Here is a 22,599-nt window from a genome sequence, read left to right as displayed (position 1 = left end):
ATCCTAGAAGGGGCGAGCTGAGGGGAAAGAGGAGGTTTAAATTGAGATTATGAAGGAACTGCAGTTATTATAATCACAGGGTCAGGAGTATGATAAGAGAGGTCACTGGCTGAGATATGGTGGAGGACAAGAATGCTCCAGGAACGATCCCGCAAAGAAAGGAGCATTCATGTGGATATTGAAATCACCAAGAATTATAAGAGTAATGTTGGAGACAGTGGCAGTGAGCCAAGAGCTAAAGCTCTTCTTATTATTAGGGCTTTAATTCCCAAGAGTAACCAGAAACACCATGAAACATGATTCAAAGGTCACAAAGGGACAGAGGAAAAACTAGCTCACCAAGAGTTTCAAAGGGAGAAAAGCAGTTTTTTGATTAGAGAAAGTGGGGGTGGGGGCCTGAGGGGGAGGAAGAACTTGATGATTATGAACCAGAAGGAGACTGAGAAGGGGAAAAAAATGCACAATTTATGTTTTTATTCCTAGATGGGATAGATAAGGAGAATCAGAGGAAATTTATAGTTTGGATCTCAACAAGGCAATTAATTGACTCCAGTGAGAAAGAAGGGGGTTCCCTGGTGGCTCAGAGGTAAAGAATTCACCTGCCAATGCAGGAGAGGCAGGTTGAGTCCCTGGATCAGGAAGATTCCCCGGAGAAGGAAACAGCAACCCACTCTAGTATTCTTGCTGGGATGATCCCACGGACAGAGGAGCCTGGTGGGCTACAGTCTGCAGGGTCACACAGAGTCGGACACGACTGAGCATACACACACACACACACACACACACACACACACACACACACAGTGGGGAAGAAATGCAGATTCCACACATCCAGACCAGTGAGGTAGAACACTTAACTAGAGCCAATCTTTGAACAAATATTTAGTGAGGACCTATCGTGTGTCAGGCTCTGGGAACAGAATGAAGGGAAGACTCCCAATTGCGAATAGCAGGCATAGAGAAAAATAATAATAGAAGTTAATAAAAAGGGCAGACGGAAAAGATAAACAGAGTGCTCAGAGTGAGGGGGAGACCGTGACCGGCCATCTTTGATGTGGGCACCCAGGCTCTAAGGCAGGCTCAGCAAGGCCCCCTTTTCTGCCCTTGTCCCTGGCAGACATTACTAATCCATCCCTGTCCTCTCCCACTCAGCCTGGACTCAGCCTCAGGATACCGTCAACACTGCCCTGCAAATAATGGAATCATTTTGCCAACCTGGTTACAGAGTCGGGGCCTCTGCAACATTGGCTGAAGTGCTCAATTTTATTCACTTCTAAGAAGCTGAGTAAAGGTAAGTTAGCTAACTGTACTTTTGAGACATTATTGATAATTAGTGCTAACCTACTACTTTTCAATGAGAAATAAAAAGGGTGGCCATGCAGACAGTGTGCACACAAACTTCTAGATAAAGACACACTTGGGATGGAGGACTGCTGTAGGCATGGGGTCAGGGCAAAGGAAATAGAAATGTCCTAAGAAACGGTCTCCTCAGACTGTGCAAGTGGTATGTATTCTCCATTATAAGAATATAAAATAGCACATCGGAATTCAGGAAGTTGCATCCCATAAGCATTTAGTCTGTGTGTATTGAACTAGATGGGCTTAACAAAGACAGACAAACAGACTGAGAGAAAAGACTACCTTGTAACACCCACCATTCTACTCAATGAGTGCCTGCTCACGGACGCCTGAGGTGTGGCCCCTGTGACTACTTCATGTGTTCTGTCCCCATGCGCCTGCAAACTGTGACCAGCCCTGAGGTTTACAGGTGATTTTATGGATATTTCAGAGGCAGTTTGGAGCACCTTTGATTTTTGCTCCCAGTGAGACTTTGCTTGCAACTGCCCTGTACTTAGGGCACTTGACTGGGGCATGGTGGTCCTTGGCCAAGGTTGAAAGGCTGAAAGGCTGAAATGAAAGGACTACATTTCAACTCTTCCCTTCCCTTATTCCCTTATTAGTCAGTCAGCAGCTGCTGAGTTACCTCACGCCAGCCGTTTTACAATGCAGTTGATGAGCCATGGCTTTCTCCGAATCAATCACGCTCCACTCACATCTCCCTAAAGAACCCCTGAGGAGTAATCTGAAAAGTTGATTACATTATATTAGGGAGACACCCTGGACTTCTTAATGGGATTGAAGACATATCGTAGACTCATTAGCAAATCATTCCCCACTTGGTAACATTTTCCACACCGTTTTCCAAATTCTGGGGGCATTTGTGGTTCTCTGTACACCACTACACACAATGTTGGAAGGAATCGGTAAAAAGCTGAATAACAGAGTCGGGGCCAGAAAGGATTTCTGAGGGTTGGAATAATGAGTCAAAACTAACAGGAGAAAATCTAAGTGGTATAAATGTCAAACTCTGAACATAAAGTTCAAAAAATCAACTATAAACCACAGAAAGGAGACAACTGGATTGACAGCCAGTCTCATGATAAAATTTCCAGCCAGGAGAGCAAATCCCAAGCCTCGCACATGGACCCCAAGAATCCCAGCCCCCTCCTCTTGCACTAATCCATTTCAGCCTCAGCACAACACCCCTCACCACCCACCACCCAGTGCCTGGAGTCGGGGGCCAGGGGGCCTACAAAAACGAAACCAGTTTGCCCAGCCAACCATTTTCTCTGTTCACTCCCATTAGCTCCCTCTCCAGACCTTAAGGCCCCATCATCTCAGCAATGGCTTTCCTGACCTGGGAGATAAGAGAGACTCTCCCAACAGATGAACCTTACTCTTCCCCTTTTTATAGCAGAACTTTCCTCTGAATAAATATTTTGGTGAGTTTCATCAGTCACAGTAGCTCAGTTTGGCAGTTGTGAGTTCTCAGTATAAACCAGCCCAGGATGCTGCCTCCTCAAAGCAATTTCTCCAACAGCCACCCTCCTAAGGGTCACTGACAGCAAGGTCATGGGAGAGTGAACTAATGAACTCTTGAGCCTCCTAGACCCGCCCACCTCGCCTTGCCCTATACCTTAACCCCCAGCAATATCTAATGATCTGTACTGGGCTGGCCAAAAAAGTCTGTTCAGGCTTTGCCATAAGACAGTATAGAAAACTCAAACAAACTTTTTTGGCCAACTCAGTAGTTCCTTAGACACCATCCTCCTTCAAGTACCTCCTCATCTTAAGACTTGGCCCTGTGGTCACCTACGTCTTAAGCATTCTCCTCCCAGCATCTCATGTATGGAGACCCTGGCCACATGCAGCATCTTCTATGAATCCCTGGTACCCAGCAGACTGCAACGCACATAGATGCTCAGTTGGTCCTGGCTTCTTTTTGTCAGTGTGCCTATGTGGAGGGAGGTATGAGAGAGCAAAAACACAGAAGTTATAGACTCTCTTCCATGCAGTGGGCTGGAGCAGCTGGTCAGAGCAGGTACAATAAACACAGTCCACAGTGGGGACCTGTCCTGATCATATCAGAAGCACCTGGGGGTGCTTATTTAAAATGCTGAATCCTGAAACTGGAGCCCATTATACAGAGTGAAGTAAGCCAGAAAGATAAAGAACATTACAGCATACTAACACATACATATGGAATTTAGAAAGATGGTAACGATAACCCTATATGCAAAACAGAAAAAGAGACACAGAAGTACAGAACAGACTTTTGAACTCTGTGGGAGAAGGTGAGGGTGGGATGTTTTGAAAGAACAGTATGTATATTATCTATGGTGAAACAGATCACTAGCCCAGGTGAGATGCATGAGACGAGTGCTCGGGCCTGGTGCACTGGGAGGACCCAGAGGAGTTGGGTGGAGAGGGAGGTGGGAGGGGGGATTGGGATGGGGAATACGTGTAACTCTATGGCTGATTCGTGTCAATGTATGACAAGATCCACTGAAATGTTGTGAAGTGGTTGACCTCCAACTAATAAAATAAAATTAAAAAAATAAAGAAAGAAAGAAAGAAAGAAGACTCTAGGGAAAAATAAAATAAAATAAAATGCTGAATCCTGGGCAGCACCCTAGACCCAGTGAATTAGAGTCTCCGAGGCTGAGGCCCAGGAATCTGCACTTAGACAATTGTTCCTGGTGATTCTTAGGTGCAGTGAATAAGACTCTACCCCAAGGGGCATATGAGCCTGAAAGACCATCAGAGAGACCAGGAAGCAAGAATCCAGGAGAGACCCCTTCCCATGCCCCAGCACCCTCCTCCCTCTCCAAGGCCAGGAGCAACCTCGTAGATATAGAAACCTTACATCCTGTGTTCTCTCGTGGGTTCCTTTTTCTCCCCTTAATTTATTTATTTAAATTGGAGGACAATTACTTTACATTATTGTGGAGGTATTTGCCATACATCAACATGGATCAATCATGGGTGCACATGTGTTTCCCCATCCTGAACCCCCCTCCTACCTCTCATAGGTTCTGATCCATTGTCAGATCATGCATAGGCCAGTTGTCTCCTGGCTTTTGATTAGACGCAGTAAAAGCAAAATAGGCACGATTATTACCTCTAACTTACAGTTGAGGGTGCTGAGTCTTAGAAAAGCTAAATGACAAGTCTGCTGGCAGAAGGAGAATGAATGGTGAGGATAAGAGATTTCACACCCTAGCCAGTCTGATTCCAGTGCCTGTATTTTTAGCTACTGTTTCTCAGCAGGTGACCTAGCAAAAAGTGTCTCTTCTGAACAGAAAAATGGCCCAGAGAAGAGCCTAGTGAAGTTACCTTCCCAGTCACCAGTTAACACATTGATAGTGAAAGTGTTTGACTCTGCAACCGCATGGACAGTAACCTGCCAGGGTCCTCCGTCCATGGGATTCTTCAGGTAAGAATACTGGAGTGGGTAGCCATTCTCTTCTCCAGGGGATCTTCCTGACCCAGGGATTGAACCCAGGTCTCCTTCATTGCAGCCGGATTCTTTACCATTACTAAGATCATGGCATCCGATCCTATCACTCATGGCAAATAGATGGGGAAACAATGGAAACAGTGACAGACTTTGTTTTCTTGGGCTCCAAAATCACTGCAGATGGTGACTGCAGCCATGAAATTAAAAGACGCTTGCTCCTGGGAAGAAAAGCTATGACAAACCTAGACAACATATTAAAAAGCAGAGACATTACTTTGCTGACAAAGGTCTGTCTAGTCAAAGTTATGGTTTTTCCAGTAGCCATGTATGGATGTGAAAGTTGGACTATAAAGAAAATGGAACACTGAAGAACTGATGCTTTTGAACTGTGGTGTTGGAGAAGACTCTTGAGAATCCCTTGGACCACAAGGAGATCAAACCAGTCAATCCTAAAGGAAATCAATCCTGAATATTCATTGGAAGGACTGATGCTGAAGTTGAAGTTCTGATACTTTGGCCACCTGATTCGGAGAACTGACTCACTCACTGGAAAAGACCCTGATATTGGGAAAGATTGAAGGCAGGAGGAGAAGGGGACAACAGAGGATGAGATGGTTGGATGGCATCACCGACTCAATGGACATGAGTTTGAGCAAGCTCCAAGAGTTGGTGATGGATCGGGAAGCCTGGTGTGCTGCAGTCCATGGGGTCGCAAAGAGTAGGACACAACTGAGTGACAGAACTGAACTAAATATGCGGGAGGGCCGGTGACAAAGACTGGAATGAGACTCAGGAGCTAAAGCCCAACTCAAGACATACTCCCCTAAGTGCAAAGTCCTCTTCACATAAGAGACACAGGTTAGACCCCTTGTCTGATGCAGGGTTGTCAAAAAAACGCAGTATCTGTGAAGCACAATAAAACAAGATCTGTCTGTACAATGCTGGTGCTGTGCAGCTGTTGACACTTAGACGATGCAGTCCCTGGCCTGACAGGGACACAGCCCAGGGAGTCTGCAGCACACACACACAGATGACTGCAGAATGAGGCAGGGAAAATGAATTATTATTCGATAAGCATAACATGTGCTTAGCCAGAACAGCTGAACCTTCAACCACAAAGAACAGTCAGCAGAGACTGTACTTATGAACACGGAGGCATGAATCCGGCAAAGACACAGAGCAAATACATTTCTACGTCTTGGCCCATTACTGAAGATAAAAGGAACAGTGTATATCCTCAGAGGTGGTTTCTGTGGTCTTCTGCCCACACAGACCTGCTTTGAATACCAGTTGATACGATTCACATGCTTCTCCAAGCACTGAGATATGGTCTGAATGTCAACTTTCATTCCATCACCTTCTTTCCAACACCTACAAGCAGCAGCCAAGTTCACAGGCACATGGTGAAACTTACTGCCAGATTTGATCTGTGTACACTTTAACCCAAACCAAGAAGAGCCCCTGCAGGATCGATTCTGTCTGCCTGTAGAGATCCACACTGGGAAGTTTTTAGGTAAAATATACTTGCCAATGTCATGATGTGTTTGTTTTTGTTTAAAAGAAGGTTCTGGTGGATGAGCCTGCATCTTTGGCTAGCAATGGTGCTCCATAAACCAGAAACATGGGCCAGCAGTGCCCTGGGGGATCCTAGGCTGACACCAGCTCAAATTTCTATTCTCCCTGCAGACCGTCATAAATTCCTTTAGGAACACAGCTTTCTAAAGCCCTCGGGGAGTGTGCACCAACAAGCCAGTGAAATGGAAAAGAAAAAAAAACGAAGAAAGAAAAAACATGCCACATCACACCAGTCTCCTCTCGTAACTGTTACATGAGCTGAAAGAAAAGAGACATCGTAAGAAGTTCAACAACTGTGGTTTCCAGAACCCTGGACAATTTTCTTTGCAAGGGAGCCAGAAAGAAAGCTGCCCCAGTTTAGCCCTGGAGAAAAAACAATTTCCAATGAATTGAATTTCCTTGCAAGGTAAAGTAGTTTGCTTAAGTTGTGCTAAAAAAAAAAAACAAAAACAAAAAACACCACTCCTCACATCTCCTCTCAGAGTGTCTTACAAATACAGGCTTTCTTCTAATTGAGAAAAGAGGTATAAAGAAGTCTTGAAATAGACAACGGTTTTAAAATTCCTTGAGCTGACTGAATAGACACAGAATTGATTTGGTATTCTCTAGCAAAACCCTTCTCACCAGGTTTCCTCCTTTCTCAAATTGAGAAAGGACTCATCTCTTAAAACTGTTATTTACACACACATAAGTGCCCCTCTCCCAACCCAAGACAGAGCAGAAAGCACAGGGAAACAGGTGATCTTGCAGCTCTTCGAAGTGAAAAAAGAGCGTAGGCGGCTTTTAAAACTGGCATTCAGCCCATAGGAGCATTTTAACTTAATACATTGAGCTATGGCCTCATCGGCTTTCTGAGAGTCCAGATGGAAGTCGGGGGCGCAGAGCAGAGACACGTGAATAACAAAGCCGGGTCGGGCTGGGAGGGATGAGGGCCACAGGAAGGGGCTGCGCTAAATAAAGTCTTGTAGTTCTTCCCTGGAAGGAGAGGGGTGCAGGCACGCAGAGGCAGGGGTGCACCAGCCAAGGAAAAGTTCCTTTCATCATTTCTGTTTACTTGAGTTATGCATACACTGTAGAACCCTCCTCTCTGTGCTAGGTGCTAGGGATACAGCGCAAGAACGAATCTCAGCCTGGGAGATGCTTACGACCTTGTAGAGAAGACAGCTTCATAAGATTCACAAAAAGCAAGTGCAGTTGGAGCCTGGAGGAGAGCATGATCCCAAGAGGGTGGGTGGGAAGATTCCTAAAGAAGCTGATGGGTGCTATATTATATCTTACAATCTTATTCCATTATCAAAGGCTGAGCAGGTACTGGTCAGGCAGAGTTAGGGTGGGCGTTTCAGGCCAAGGGTCGGCATGAGCAAAGGCCTGGGAGCCAGAACAAGCAGCGCACCGTGTGCGAGGGTCATGCAGGTGGGGTTCCCTGGGCGCAGCTTACAGGATGGACGCAGTGACGGGGAGGAGCACACGTGCCTGCTGCCGAGAAGTCTGCGTTCCATTAAGGAGACACAGAAGGCTTCTAAATGTGTCCATCCTCTCTTAGGGCACATTCTAAGGGCTTCTGACTCAGCCCAGGCTTCAGTCTTTTCCATTCCTAGCTAACCCAAAGGCCCTCCTGCCAGAGTTCCCGGCCAGGTCTCAGGTGTAAATAGACGCCCCCTATGTATATACTATAGAGAAAGCACTAGGGAGAATTTAAAGACAACTCCTTTGTCTTTTTTTTTATTATTAATTATTTTTTTTTAATTGAAGGATACTTGCTTTACAGAATTTTGTTGTTTTCTGTCAAACCTCAACATGAATCAGCCATAGGTATACACATACCCCCTCCCTTTTGAACCTCTCTCTCATCTCCCTCCCCATCCCACTCCTGTAGGTTGGTACAGAGCCCCTGTTTGAATTTCCTGAGCCATACAGCAAATTCCTGTTGGCTATCTATTTTACATATGATAATGTGAGTTTCCTTGTTACTCTGTCCATACATCTCACTCTCTCCTCCCCTCTCTCCATGTCCATGTATCTATTCTCTATATCTGTTTCTCCACTGTTGCCCTGTAAATAAATTTTTCAGTACCATTTTTCTAGATTCTGTATATACGTGTTAGAATACAATATTTATCTTCCTCTTTCTGACTTACTTCACTCTGTATAATAGGTTCTAGGTTCATCCACCTCATTAGAACTGACTCAAAGGCATTCCTTTTTGTAGCTGAGTAATATTCTATTATGTATATGTACCACAACTTCTTTATCCATTCATCTGTCAATGGACATCCAAGTTGCTTCCATGTTCTAGCTATTGTAAATAGCTAGAATGAGATACATGTGTCTTTTTCAATTTTGGTTTCCTTAGGGTATATGCCTAGGAGTGGGATTGCTGGATCCTGAGGTGATTTTATTCCTAGTTTTTTAAGGAATTTCTATACCATCTTCCATAGTGGCTGTATCAATTTACATTCCCGTCAACAGTGCAAGAGTGTTCCCTTTTCTTCACACCCTCTCCAGCATTTATTGTTTGTAGACTTTTTGATAATGGCCATTCTGACTGGTGTGAGGTGACATCTCATTGTAGTTCTGATTTGCATTTCTCTAATAATGAGCGATGTTGAGCATCTTTTCATGAGTTTGTTAGCCATCTGTATGTTAAGGATGACTCCTTTGTCTTTAGGAGTTGAGTTTCTGCCCCTTTGTTACCTAATCCTGGATTGAGTCTGCTGAAGGCCTTTCAGCTGGTGGAGCAGAAAACTTAGGTCAGCAGTTGGGCCCTTCCAACTCATCCCTCTTGGGTGTCCAACTCCTCTTCCTCTATTTCTTTCCCTAGTTAATTCAATGTTTCAAGGAAACTATTGCTTGAATGACAATTGGCACTCAGCATGAACTCCCACCTCTTTTTATGAGTCCTCTATACTGCAGAAGCTAAAATCACAGGGAACACATTTCCCTGACTCCCTTGCAGCTAGGGTTCTGGGTGAGAACTGGATAACATCAACTAGATAGCACTCATAAAGGAGGAAGGAAGGTGAAGCCTGTTTCTGCTGGCAAGTAAGGTTGTAGGAACATAGACTCCGTGTTCTAGTGTCAGCCCAGCATCTTCACAGATGCAGTTACAGCAGCAACAACATCCCAATTCCAGCAACGGTTCTTAGGTAATGACCCTGAACTTCCACTCTTCTAACCTTTCCAAAATTACACAGGCACCTAATTCTCTGTGTGAAATCCCTTTCTGCTTAATATACCAAGAGAGCTTTGCTTCCTGCACTGGCCCCGCCTGTCCCCTCAGCTCCTCAGTATATCTGCCTTATTGATGCCTCCTTCATCCACAGTGGGTACCTGATAAAAACTCCAAAAATACTGGAACAAAAAAACACAAGAGGACATGCTCAGTCCTCTTCTCAAAGCTCACCCGAAGGCCCAGTCCATCCAAGCTTTGCAGAAGTAGGGCTAACTCTCCTCCCCTCCCCGGAAGCCTCTGTATGCCTCCTCTCTGCAAAACCTCTGTATGCCTACCCCACCTCTCTACAATGACTTCCTCAGGCACCTGAATTGTTCTCATCACTATTTCATTTGGAAACTTGTCTTCTCTCTCCACTCTGAGATGACACTCCACCTCCTCCATTCTTACTTAGCTTGGCTTAGGTTTCCACTCCCTAAGTACACTGAGGCAGTCGACCCAAAAGGAAATCTACTGAGCCAGCGACTTGTTTCCTCATCACTCGGTGCTCCAGCAAATGCTGGGCTCCAGCTGCTGCAGTTGACTCCGTTAAGCTATCCGCCCAATGTTAGGGTTGCCATGGAAACCCAAAATAACGTTTCAGGAATCCCTCACAGACTGGGTGACTTTGGTTTCTAGGCAGTTTCACAAATAGTTCTTTCTTGCAGCTGATAATTAAGATGAAGAGGAGTTAATAAGACAGCAAATTTAATGAACTGAAACGGTATTTCTTGCAGAATTAATCATCACAAAGCACTGAGGATATGCAAATTCTAAAGCTGAAAAGGGACTTGAAAGACTGGGTTCAGTCTCCTTATTTTACAAGCGGAGAAGACCACGTGGGGTAATGCTGGAGCAGCCTTCTGACTCCTTGTCGGCCCACACCACACACATTCTCCATCCTGATCAAGGTCCTTCCTTGCTTTCTCTAACCTTCAGTTTCCTCTTCTGCAAGACAGAGATAGTGATTGTACCTATCTCAGAGGGGTGCCATGAAGATTAAATAAGTGAGCATGTGTAAAGTGTTTACGATGGTGCCTGGCATGAAGTGAAAGTCAAATAATTATTTCTGTTATTATTATTATTTCTACCTGGTACTGTGTTGAGGGCTGCATGGAAGCAACCTGGCAAGGCAATGAAAGCATTGCTGTGGACTGGAAGCCCAGAGATCCATGTTCTGGTCTCCACTCTGCCACCTGCTAGATGACAGTGGCCACAAAACCTTCTTGTTTTCTGGAGGGAGGGTGGCTATGTTACTTTGTTCTCTAGGGTTGGACTAAATAATTTCTCAGTTCCTTTCCAGCTCTTGCATGCTATGGTTTTAAGAAAAATGAATTAAATAGAGATATACCTTGACTTTTACAAAAGTGACTAGATACATATATACAATGATAGCTAATATTAATTGGCAACCATTATATATCAATACAATGCTACATGTACTAACCCCTTACTTCACATAGCAACCTGTTATCCCCACTTAACAGGTGGGAAAACAGGCTCAGAGAAGTTAGAGTAATTTGCCTGAGGTCACACAGTTAGTAAGTAGTAGAACCTGGGTTTGAATCCAGGAATCTAGAATTCATACTCTTCATAATTGATCTACAGGGAACAACAAATGTACACACGCAGCTACAGAAGGGGGCAGCCCGCATGACGTTATGTTCCATTTATGTTCCATTTATGTTCCCTCCTTGTAACTTTAGGTACTCTGTGGGCTGTACCCATAAATTCCCAGCAACTGCTACCATTTAAGAAGGTTTGGGGAAACTTGCCACAAATGAACTATTTCTTAGTTCTTCATTACACTCCAGAGGTACATCCCTCGCCTGGATGATGGTGTTAGCTCCCTAAATGGCATTTGCCTTTGTTCCTAGGCAGACTGTACTCAATCCAATAGCCAGAGCGATACTTTAAACAAAAGTGAAATCATGTCACTGCTTTAGTCCCCATCTCTCAGAGAAAACCCAAGTCCTAACAATGACCCACCAAGGCCCACATGTTACTTCCCTGAGCCACACTACACTGGCATTGCTGCTCTAAACGCTCCAGGTGAGTCTGGAACATCCTGGACTCAGAAGCGGTCTCCTTGCCACCTTCAAGAAAATGGCTTAACACAGTAGATTGGATCACACTAGTAGATGCTGTCTTAAACTTCATTTCTCTCCCAATCCCTTCCTGCTTCCTTGCTAAGATTCCAAGGAACAAAGAAGTGACCATGATCTCTGTGAGGAGTGAACCCATCCTTTGCCAGGAATGATTCTTTACAGGACACAGTTATTCCAGCCTCCAGATGAGGTAGGTGGATAGGCAGGCAATCCAGTTTTGGCTAGTGGGGAGGAAAGGAAAGGGTACTGAAGATTTTTGTCTCTGATAAAAGGAGTATATAAAGGAATGAAAAAAATCTTCTTTCTTCCACCCCTATTCTCTTCCTGCCTTGACCATGAGCATGGAAAGATGTGATGTTTGGAGCTGCAGCAGCCATCTTGTGGCTATAGAGGCTGAGGCTTAAGAAAGGAAAGTCAATATCCCGGGATGAGGCAGCTTAAAGTTGAAAAGCACCCTGGTCTCAATGATAAAGCTGAGCCACTGCCACGAACCGGGAATCACTGACCTCCAGACTTTTTGTAAGATATTCAAATATCTTTTAATAAAAACACTGTTAGTTTATGCCAATTGCACCCTAACAAACATCCAGATATTTCACTTTTTAAATTTTTTATTTATTTTTAAATTGAAGGATAATTGCTTTACAGAATTTTGTTGTTTTCGTCAAACCTCAGCATGAATCAGCCACAGGTATACATATATCCCCTCCCTTTTGAACCTCCCTCCCCATCCCACCCATCTAGATTGATACAGAACCCTTGTTCGAGTTTCCTGAGCCATACAGAAAATTCCCATTGGCTATCTATTTTACATATGGTAATGTAAGTTTCCACTTTATTTATTTTTAATTGGAGGATAATTGCTTTACAATACTGTGTTGATTTCTGCCATATATCAACATGACAGAGACTTCACTACTGATACCAGTCTTGCTGTAGAGTACTCAACAGAAATGTGTTCTATGTATGAATGAATGAATTTCATGGTATACCTTCTGACATTTTAAGAATAAAATTTTATTAAACTGTTTTGCTAATTAAGCGTATTTTCTGAATGCTCATATAACCAGTTTTTTAGACATTCTTCTCTAAGATCAATGTCTGATTTAAGATTGAAAAAGAAAAAAATTGCTATTTTATATTTAAATCAGTAGATGCTCAAATAAAGGTAACAGTACTAATTATATTAATAAATGTCATCTCTTGTTCATTTCTTCAGTACACATTTATTGTGAGGCTAATATACCAGATGCTTTAAAGCCAGAGATGAAAAGACCTAGCTCCTAGTTTTAAAGATCTCACAGTAGAGTGGGAGCTGTTAACACCACTTTGCAATGTACAAAATGTTTTTTAAAAATAAACTTTAAAATGTGACAATAGCAGCAATAAGCATGTATTGAAAGCTAACTCCAAGCCAGGCTTTGTGCAAAGCCCTTTAATCTGCAGGATCTCATGCCATCCTCACTCCCACTCTGAGGGAGGTGTGATTATCATCCCCGTTTCACAGACGAGACAGCTGGGGTTAGAATGGTTCCGCTTACTTACCCATGGTCACATGGTGGAAAGCTAGAATTCACACTTGTTAAAGTTGATGGTGGTTTAGTCTCTTCAGACACGTTCGACTCTTTATGACCCCATGAACTGTAGCCCGCCAGCATCCTCTGTCCATAGGACTCTCCAGGCAAGAATACTGGAGTGGGTTGCCATCTCCTTCTCTAGGGGATCTTCCCAACCCAGGGATCGAAGCCAGTTGCCAACCCAGGGAGTGAACCCAGGTCTCCTGCGTTGCAGGCAGATCCTTTACCAACTGAGCTTAGCTATGGTTATTTGTAAAACCACGCTGACAAGTGTGGTGGCAGGTGTGGAAAGGTTCAGGAGCCATGGCTGATCGGAAGGTCAGTAAGAAAATGGGGCCATGAGACTGAAGCCATCTTAGGCTGTCTCTGCAGAATTAGAGGCTCCTGGTCAGGAAACGACAGGTCAGGACACCATTCTGTATTGAAAGGAAACACAGGCAGGATTGTTTTTCCCTCTTGAACTGTAACCCGGAAATGAAACTATCACTTGAGCCTCTCCAAGGGATGTCCCCTTGGGTGCCTCCGAGACACTCCAACTGAACATGGTGTTTGATTTCACACAAGGCACTCGATGTTTGTTGAACAAATAAAGATATAGCTGCCGTGGTTGCGTGTGGCAGTTTTATGTCGCAGTGGTTTGCAGACAGGGATTATGTCCGTCTCGTCTGCGTCTGGGGCTGGCCTCAGCTTCAGGGACTGGCTGGTTGATGGCTTTGTTCCAGCCCTGACTCAGTCTGACCACTGGCTGAGGCAAATGTCTACATGAGAACAGCCCATGTGTTAGGAGGGGAAAGTGCTCCCCTGAGCCCTAGACGACTTGGTGTGAAGCCCAAGGCTGCTGCTGGTCAATTACTTCACCTTGAACAAGGAACAGTATTTCTGGACTCCGGCTCCTTCACTTAACCCTTATTTGTACCCGGGACTTCCATGGCAGCCTAGTGAAGCCCATGATGCTTTCTCAGAACACAGCTGTTAAAAGTCCAAAATGAAATGCAACACTCACTAGGATGGCTATTAGGAAAGAAAAAAAAAAGGAGAATAACAAGTGTTGGTGAGGATGTGAAAATATTTGGAATCTTGGTGCACTGCTGGGAATGCAAAATGGTGCAAAGTGTACCACTGGTACAGACTGGCATTTCTTCAGAAAAGTTAAACACAGAATGACCATGTTTCCCAGCAAGTCCATCCTTGGTACATATCCCCCCCACCCCGCCCCAAAAGGAAAGCAGAGACTCAAACAGATACCTGTATACCAATGTTCATAGCAACATTATTCAAGGAGCCAAAAGGTGGAAACAGCACAAGTGTCCATCAACAGGTGAAAGCATAACCAAAATGCGGTATATACACATACTGGAAGGTTCCTCAGCCATAAAACAATGAAGTTCTGACGCATGCTACAACATGCATGAACCTTAAAAAATTACACTAAGTGAAAAGTCAGACAAAAGAACAAATATGACCACATTCTACTTACACAAGATATCTAGAATAGGCAACAAAGAGACAGAAAGTAGAAAAGAAACTCTTGAGGGATGGAGAGGGAGGGATGGGGGTTATTTCTTAATGGACAGAAAATTCCTGCTTGGGAATAATGAAAATGTTCAAAATGTTCTGGAAACAGACAGTGATGATGGTTGCAAAACAATGTAAATGCACTTAATCCCACTGAACTGTACACTTTAAAATGACTCAAATGGTGCTCACTTCGGCAGCACATATACTAAAACTGGAATCGTTCAGAGACGATTAGCATGGCCCCTGCGCAAGGATGACATGCAAATTCGTGAAACGTTCCTTATTTTTAAAATATTGTTTAAATAAATTTCATTTTACTAAAAAAACTAAAAAATGACTCAAATGGCTAATTTTATGTTATGTGTATATTAGCACAATAAATAAAAATTTTTTAAATGCCAAGGATGAAAAAGGAGGCCCATTATTTGAACTACAGTGAATCAAGATATTAAAAAGAAAAAAAAAAACCTGGGGATAGAGTAACAGATGGACTTTTTAAAATAACATTAAATAACAAGGTAGAAAGGTGAGTTCCTAATGAGCTAAGTCTGAAGTAGTGAGGAGTGTAGGCACTATTTTGAATTATCTCTGACGACTGTAACGCGCCGTGAACAGATCTGTGATCTCTATCGCTGAGACAGCACTGCTGCTGCTGTGGTTTGTGGTTTACAATTATAATAGAAGGAAATGCTACATTGCAGTTAGAGGTCAGTGGAAAAGGATGTTATTTTTTTTCCCATCCAGATTATGGACCCACTGAAGTCTATCCAAGAGATCTTTGGAGACCCATGGACCCCAGGTTAGAAACTTTTTAACGAGATGATCTCTAAACTATTTTCTGATTAAAATGGTGTGATCTAGGAGTGATTTCTGGCTTTATCTGAATATCACAGATAAATTAACATCTCTGGTTGGGTGGTTTTCTGATCTGTAGCTGGGGATTATTACAAAATCTATCTCTCAAGGGCTTTGTGAGGAAAAGGAAGTAAGGAAAGCATTTTGTGTGTGTGTGAGAGTCACTCATTAGGAGCTCTGTAAAACTGTAAAGCTCTTGTGTAAATGCCACACAGTATCAGGGAAACCTGAGTATATAAAGACACCTTCCCTATCATCTGCACACCTGTCCCCCAGGGCTCAGCGTTCCTTCAGAATTTTTGCTCAGAGCTCTGTGGACTATGGGGGAAAAAACGCTGGGCACTCTTTGTTAAAGAAGAGCATGTCCTGGAACTTCCCTGGGGTCCATGGTTAAGAATCTGAATGCCAATGCAAGGGACATGGGCTCAATCCCTGGGTGAGGAACTGGGATTCCCATACGCCACGAGACAGCTAGGCCCATTCAATGCAACTAGAGAAAGCCCCACATGCTGCAATGCAGAGCCCAAGAACCTCAACAAAGATCCATCGCAGCCAAAAAAAAAAAAAAGAAAATCACAGAATAGAATGCATGCCCCATGTTAAAACACAGTGTTGTGAACTATTGTATGCCAGCAGATTCAAAAATACAGACAAACCGGACCATTTTTAAGGAAAATACCAATTATCAAATAGACTCAAGAAGAAATAGAAAACCTGAACAGATTATTGACTCTTCAAGAAAATTGAGTGAGTTGTCAAATGCATCCTCTCTACAGAGGGCATCAAGCCCAGATGGTTTTATGATTAAGTTTTACTGGCTCTTGAGGGCATCTTCTCTCACTGATCCTATTTCCCCCCAAAGACCCATGCTGCCTGAAAACTGAGGAAATTGTACCAAACCCTAAAGCGTGAGTGAGACAGCTATGACCACACCTGACCCTGCAGTATCACTGGCATCTAAACAGTGCCTTGCCAGGATACTTGATGTATGTTCCTTGAATGAATGATAAATGATAAAAACAAGGCAAATTATTAAATGAAGATCATGTATTAGAACTAAATTATTGTGGTATAGGAAAAACAGCTGGTAAAATGGATGGTCTGCCTATTCCTCTTCGCTTTGGCGACAAAGTCAGGTTTGATTAGAAGAGAGGAGACAAATTCAAGTTGGATTGGAAGAGGGGAGTAAAGGAGCCGGCTACCTTCAGTGGTTGGGACAACGAGCCAGGACGGCCTCAGGACACTGGCGAACGGGACCCCAAGGAGAAGGGGGTGCCTCCCTGGCTGTCCCATTAACACGTCCCAAAGATGTAGGAATGCTTCATTTTGCACCAGGCTTAGTACAGTGCTTGGAAGGTGGGGGCTCTCAGAACATATTTATTCAATGAATGGATGGAGTAGACTGGGAGAAGGCCCAGGGTCAGGGCTGGGGAATGAAGGGCTGGAGATGGAAAGCAGCCTCTCATAGGTTTGGCCAGATCTGAGCCCTTTGGACCGGATTCCTCTGCAGTTTACTTCATGGTCCAGCCTGACTTGAAAGGCCTCTGGAGCTCATCCTCCCAGGGTTTCTCATGGCCAAATGTTGCTCACTGCACATACTGCATCGTGCCTTTCCAAAGGCCCCTTCTGGCTCCCAGTCCAAGTGGTCAGATCCCTCTGGTTTCTCCCCCAGCCCTGTCCCCTGCATCAGCTCTTTGTGTGTCTGGCCGTCCTGCTTCCTCTTTGATGTTCTTACTCATTGGCTGGCTGCGGGCTTACGAAAACGTCTCCCTCCTCCTCCTCTCCCGGCCTCACCATCCTCCAAGGAGCCAAAATACACACACTACCCTCCTTTCATCCTTCCCTATAAATCAGCCTTCTCTGGATACACTGAAAGGAAGCTTTTCTGAGTTAGTGGTTTTAATTCCTGGCTTTTGAAAGATCTCACTTGGACCTGGTTTCACATCCTGGCCAGATGGCACTGGTTTCCCATCTGCAGCCCAAAGATGTTGGCTGCCCAACCCATCGGGCTTGTCCGACTTGCTTTCAAGACTCAGGAACGCATGATGGTAAACTAATAAGTACCACACCGCTGGAGTCTTTGAACATGTCAGGAACAGTTATATCACCCTGAAATGGGAAGGCGAGGCGAATCAGAAAGGGAGAAGAGGCTACTTAGGAACATGTCAGAGAAGACATACTGTCTTCCACAAATTAGGAAATTCGTAAGTCGAAGTCTAGTACCTCTGAATATGACTGTATCTGGAGATGAGGTCTTTCAATAGGTGACCAAGGTTATATGAGACCATTAGGGCCAACTCTAATCCAGTGTGACTGGTGTCCTTATAAGAAGAGGCGATGTGGACACAGACGGGGACAGAGGGAAGCCCACGTGAGTTCACAGGGAGCTGGCAGTCGTCTGCAAACCCAGAGGAGAGGCCTCACTTAACCAAGCAGGACTCCACAGAGACAGACCCTTCCCCCATTTCCCCCAGCTCCTCTCTGAAGTACCCAGAGAATAGGATCTCATGCATATTCCCTGAGTTTTTCAGATGCTAAAAACCACCAAATGGAAGAAATTAACTATCTGATCATCATGAGCAAGCAGCCCCCAGACCTCCTGGCCCCTAAGGATTGATACTGTTAACCATGCTGCTACTCTACCATCAACCAATAAGAGAGTTATGCATGAGCCGATCACAGACCCTGGGATGCCCTTCCTCACCTGGCCTTTAAAGGCACTTTGCTGAAACCCTTCAGGGAGTTCAGGTGTTTCTTGGGCATGAGCTACCTGGTCTCCTTGTTCGCTCTTGCAATAAATGAATTTGCATTCAGTAACATCACCAAGAATCCAATCCTTGATCTGGGACTTCTAGCCTCCGGAGTCATGAGAAAATAAATTTCTGTCGTTCAAGTCTGTGCCACATTGTTATGGCAGCTCTAGAAACTAATATACAACTCAAGTCTCTCTAATATTTCCTCTCAAGAACACATGAAATGTTTATGGGTTGCTTATTCAGGCAATTTTGGAACTAGTTCTCCTTGTATTTTCAGTATCTAAGAATCATTAAATATTTAGACATCAATTTTTTAAGTAAAGATGATCATTGATAATTCTTTATAATAATTTCAAAAGAATATAAAATATCAATATCTTTTCATATTTTCAGTAGGGACTTGGAAAAAGATACAGAATATATTTCATCAAATTTGGAAATGATTCGAACTTACTAAGGAGGAAAAGCGTATTCATTGAGAAAGATGACCTAAACAAAGAAAGTAAAATTTAATACAAAAAATTTTAAAGTATTCCACTTAAGTTTAAAAAAAAAAAAAAAGTCTTCTACGTGATACTAAGCACCTGTAATAAAGACAGTGATTTTTGTTGACTGCAAGCTCTACACCAAATTAACCAAAAAAGCTAAGGTAATTTACCTGTAATCATTCTTTCATTCATTCACTTAACATTGTCAGAAAAGAAACCCAGGAATTCGACAAATTATACATTGCCAGTCACTAAAAAAGTCCTAGTTTCTCCCTTGCTTAAAAAACATTATTTCAAAGGTTCCTAAGGCAGATTTTTCTTGGAAAGCAAATAGTTAGCTTTTTTTTAATAGAGGAGAAAGTCCTTATCTTTGGGTTTCTTAATTCTGCAGGCACCTCCCTAGAATCCTGGAATGTGGCAGTTTACAGATGAGATGTTTATTTAACCCCCTACACACAAGGCCTTTGATATCCCTGAAGCCTGAGGAGGCAATTCATTCCCTGTGCTAATCTGGTGGTGACAAAGTTTCGAAAAATCTGTTTCCTCAAAAACTCAGGTAATTGGGTCTTCATTTCCTCTTATGATCTTAATAACAAGTCTAAGCTCTGCCATAACACAGCCTTCAGAGCCCTTCATCTTCTTTTCTTTTTTCAAACTAAACATCCTCGGGTCTTTCAACTTTTTCCCACATGCCTTGGCTTCAGGAACATTCCCCAGTCCAGTGGCTCCTCTCTGGAGACTTTTCCTCTTTGCTCACTGGGTCATTTGCTCCTTCTCTTGGTGTTCACTGAGCGTCTGTTGGGTACCTCACACATTATTAGCATCGCTGATACAATGCAGACAACAATGCTGGCAATCACTGTCCAGGCTGACAAGCTGGGGCAGAGAGCCTGCTGCAGGGGTGTGTTGTTGGGGCACTATTAATAAACCCCAAATGAGAAATTAGGGCCGCTTCCATGAACACTCGAAAGATGAGTCCAATTCGGTTGGCTGAAACAGAGGAGGAGGGTTGCAGAAAAGAATCTGAGCCAAAGGAAATGTTACGTTGACTTCTCCAACCCCATCTCTGCTACTCAGTGGTGGCATGACCTTGAGCAAAACATTTAATGTCTCTAAGCCTCAGTTTCTTCATCTGTAAAATGGGGATAATAATATTAATACCACGTAGAGGGAAGGGTGAACTGCCTAGCACATAGTAGATGCTCTCCCAAAAGGGGCAGCCATCATTAATGTTGTTTTTATTATCATCTGGTAGGGAAACCTGGGACATGATTGTCTCTGGAAGGGTAAGGCTATATGCCTTGCCCCCAAGAGCAGCAGTTATCAAAGAGGAGAAAAGAAAAAGTGGCTATGTCACCTACTGAAAGAACACCCACACATACACACTGCAGGTGCCAAACACCTGGGCAAGCTGAGGATCAAACATCCTGGCACTGAAGAAGGAAATGAGGGAGGGATGGGAATGGAGAAGAAGAGAGTTACAGAGTTACAGAAAAGGAAGGGGACAGAGTTTACTAGAGAAGAAAAGGTGAGAGATTCTGTAGAAGAAAGTCAAGTTATGTATTCATTGGCTAGGAAAGTTTTTAAGTCTGTGGCTTAAGTCAGATACTATTCTTTTTGGAGCTTCTCGGTATTAATCACAAGATAGGAATGAAGAATTCACTTCATATAGTTTATAACGACTGAATGATAACAGAGATATTGCTTTATACATAAAACAGGCTGAGAGCGAGGAGAGGAGATGTGCTTTCTGCATCCGGACTGAGCAGCCGCCACGAGAGTCCCTCCATCGCGTCCATAATTGGGCCCTGGCTCTGTCCCAGAGGATGCACAGCGGGAGATTGACAAAGGGTGTGATCTCACTTCAAAGGGGTTATTCTTCTTTAAGTTTTTGCTATACTTAAAAACAATCTGATCAGCTCTATGCATCAACCTTCATTTTTATAACCAGTTCTGATGATGAAGACACACGCCAGACACTGGCTTCTTTAGATGTGTGCTAATCACTGTGCTGTAAGAGGCTTGAGGCTCCCCACCTTTGCTAACTCCCCCGGGTAGGAAAATGCTAGCAGCCTATTCAAAGCAGCAGAAAGAGTCGACCCAGCTGACAGTTCGCTTATACGCTGCAGCTGCAATTTTCTCAGCAAATGTTATTCATCCTGCACTGTCTCTCTGGTTCATGCTTAGCATCTCTTACTAAGATCCTTTCCTCCTGCCCATCCCCACCCCAACTCCTAGATTTCTCCTCTGCAAAGATTCTCAAACTGAAGTCTCCAGAAATGGCAACTTCTCAAGCCCCAACCCAGGCCTACTGAATCAAACACTCTGGTCCTGGGAACCAGCGGTCTGTGGGCAATGAGCCTTTCAGAGCTTCGGAGAGACAATTAGGCGTGAGGACCAGTGTTCAGTTTCCCGGATCTTACTGTGCACCCTACCTGCTACCAACCCCCTGCCTGACTCTACTGCCCCATCCCTTCTATCTTAAAACTTCTCCCTCTCATCCGGAGAGAAGGAAAGAAAGCCAAAGATCGCATCGGGGATGGCGGGGAGAGGAGGTTCACTACCGGGAGCCAGAGAAGGGACAACGAGAAGGCAGGAATAGGTGATGTCACCACGCCCCAGATGAGACACGAAAGATCCCTGACTCCAGTTACCTCCCTTTATAGGTGAATACACTGAAGAGGAAAGAGCAGCTTTCTCGGAGTCACGTGCTAAGAGACTGCAACCATGGACAGGAGGATGAAATCAGCCATCTGTATGCTTCATCCTCTCGGCGGTCCAACAACCGCAGAGCTTCCGCTGTGGGTGGGACCAAAGAGGGGGCTTGAGGTCAGCGACCCCGGTGTGACCTGCAGTAGCAGCAACACCTCCAAAGACTGATGGGCACCTCGTGGTCTGCTCAGAACTCCTGGTCAGGGAGCAAGCAAGCTCGAGTATTTCTTTGCTCAAACACACAACTCCTCAGCCATGCAACCTCTTGCGGAGTGGGGTGGGGTTGGGAAGGACAACTTTTCATTCTGGGTTTTCAGAAGTCTGTAGCTCAGCTGGTAAAGAATCCACCTGCCAAGGCAGGAGACCCGGTTCGATTCCTGGGTCGGGAAGATCCGCTGGAGAAGGGAACGGCTACCCACTGTGGGCTTCCCTGGTGGCTCAGATGGTAAGGAATCTGCCTGCACTGCAGGAGACCTGGGTTCCAGCCCTGGGTTGGGAAGATCCGCTGAAGAAGGGAACGGCTAGCCACTCCATTATTCTGGCCTGGAGAAGCCCATGGACAGACAGCCTGGCGGGCTACAGTCTACGGGGTCACAAAGAGTCGGACACGACTTTCTGAGCAACTTCAACTTTCAGAAGCCTTAACAAATTTACCAAATCGCTTTACTTCTCTTCTCCTGGGCTTCCTCATTTGAAAATGAGATAAACCTATCACCACCTTGCAGTGTTTTGTCTTTTTTACATAGATCCAGTGAGCGGGCCTGTCCCTACTCACAGCAAGGTCTCAGTAAGTGATCGTACCTCCAGAGGTGTCATGAGACATGAAAAATGGTCCCTTCCTTCAAAAGTTTACAATCTGATGCTAAATACAGAGCAAGTACAAAAATAACCAGAACAGGGATCCTTGGTATGTGCCATTATTACCCCTCAGAATATAAAGCAAAGTGAGTTGACACCTTGGCAGATGATCTGAGTGCTTGTGGCCCATCCCGGGATGG

At 44.3% G+C, this 22,599-nt stretch overlaps 1 protein-coding gene and 1 non-coding gene across 3 annotated transcripts in view; one reads left to right on the top strand and one right to left on the bottom strand.

The window, feature by feature from the left end:
• Positions 1-22,599, bottom strand: part of MATN2 (matrilin 2) — a 166,958-nt gene that overhangs the window by 121,912 nt on the left and 22,447 nt on the right. The window lies entirely within an intron of this gene.
• On the top strand, positions 14,972-15,078 carry LOC136145353 (U6 spliceosomal RNA). The gene has a single exon (XR_010658789.1). It is a non-coding gene; the product is annotated as a U6 spliceosomal RNA (small nuclear RNA).

This window comes from Muntiacus reevesi, chromosome 12, assembly GCF_963930625.1.
Source record: "Muntiacus reevesi chromosome 12, mMunRee1.1, whole genome shotgun sequence".
Lineage (NCBI taxonomy): Eukaryota > Metazoa > Chordata > Mammalia > Artiodactyla > Cervidae > Muntiacus > Muntiacus reevesi.
Note: the sequence above shows the minus strand (reverse complement) of the source record. Positions and strands in the feature narration are given on the sequence as shown.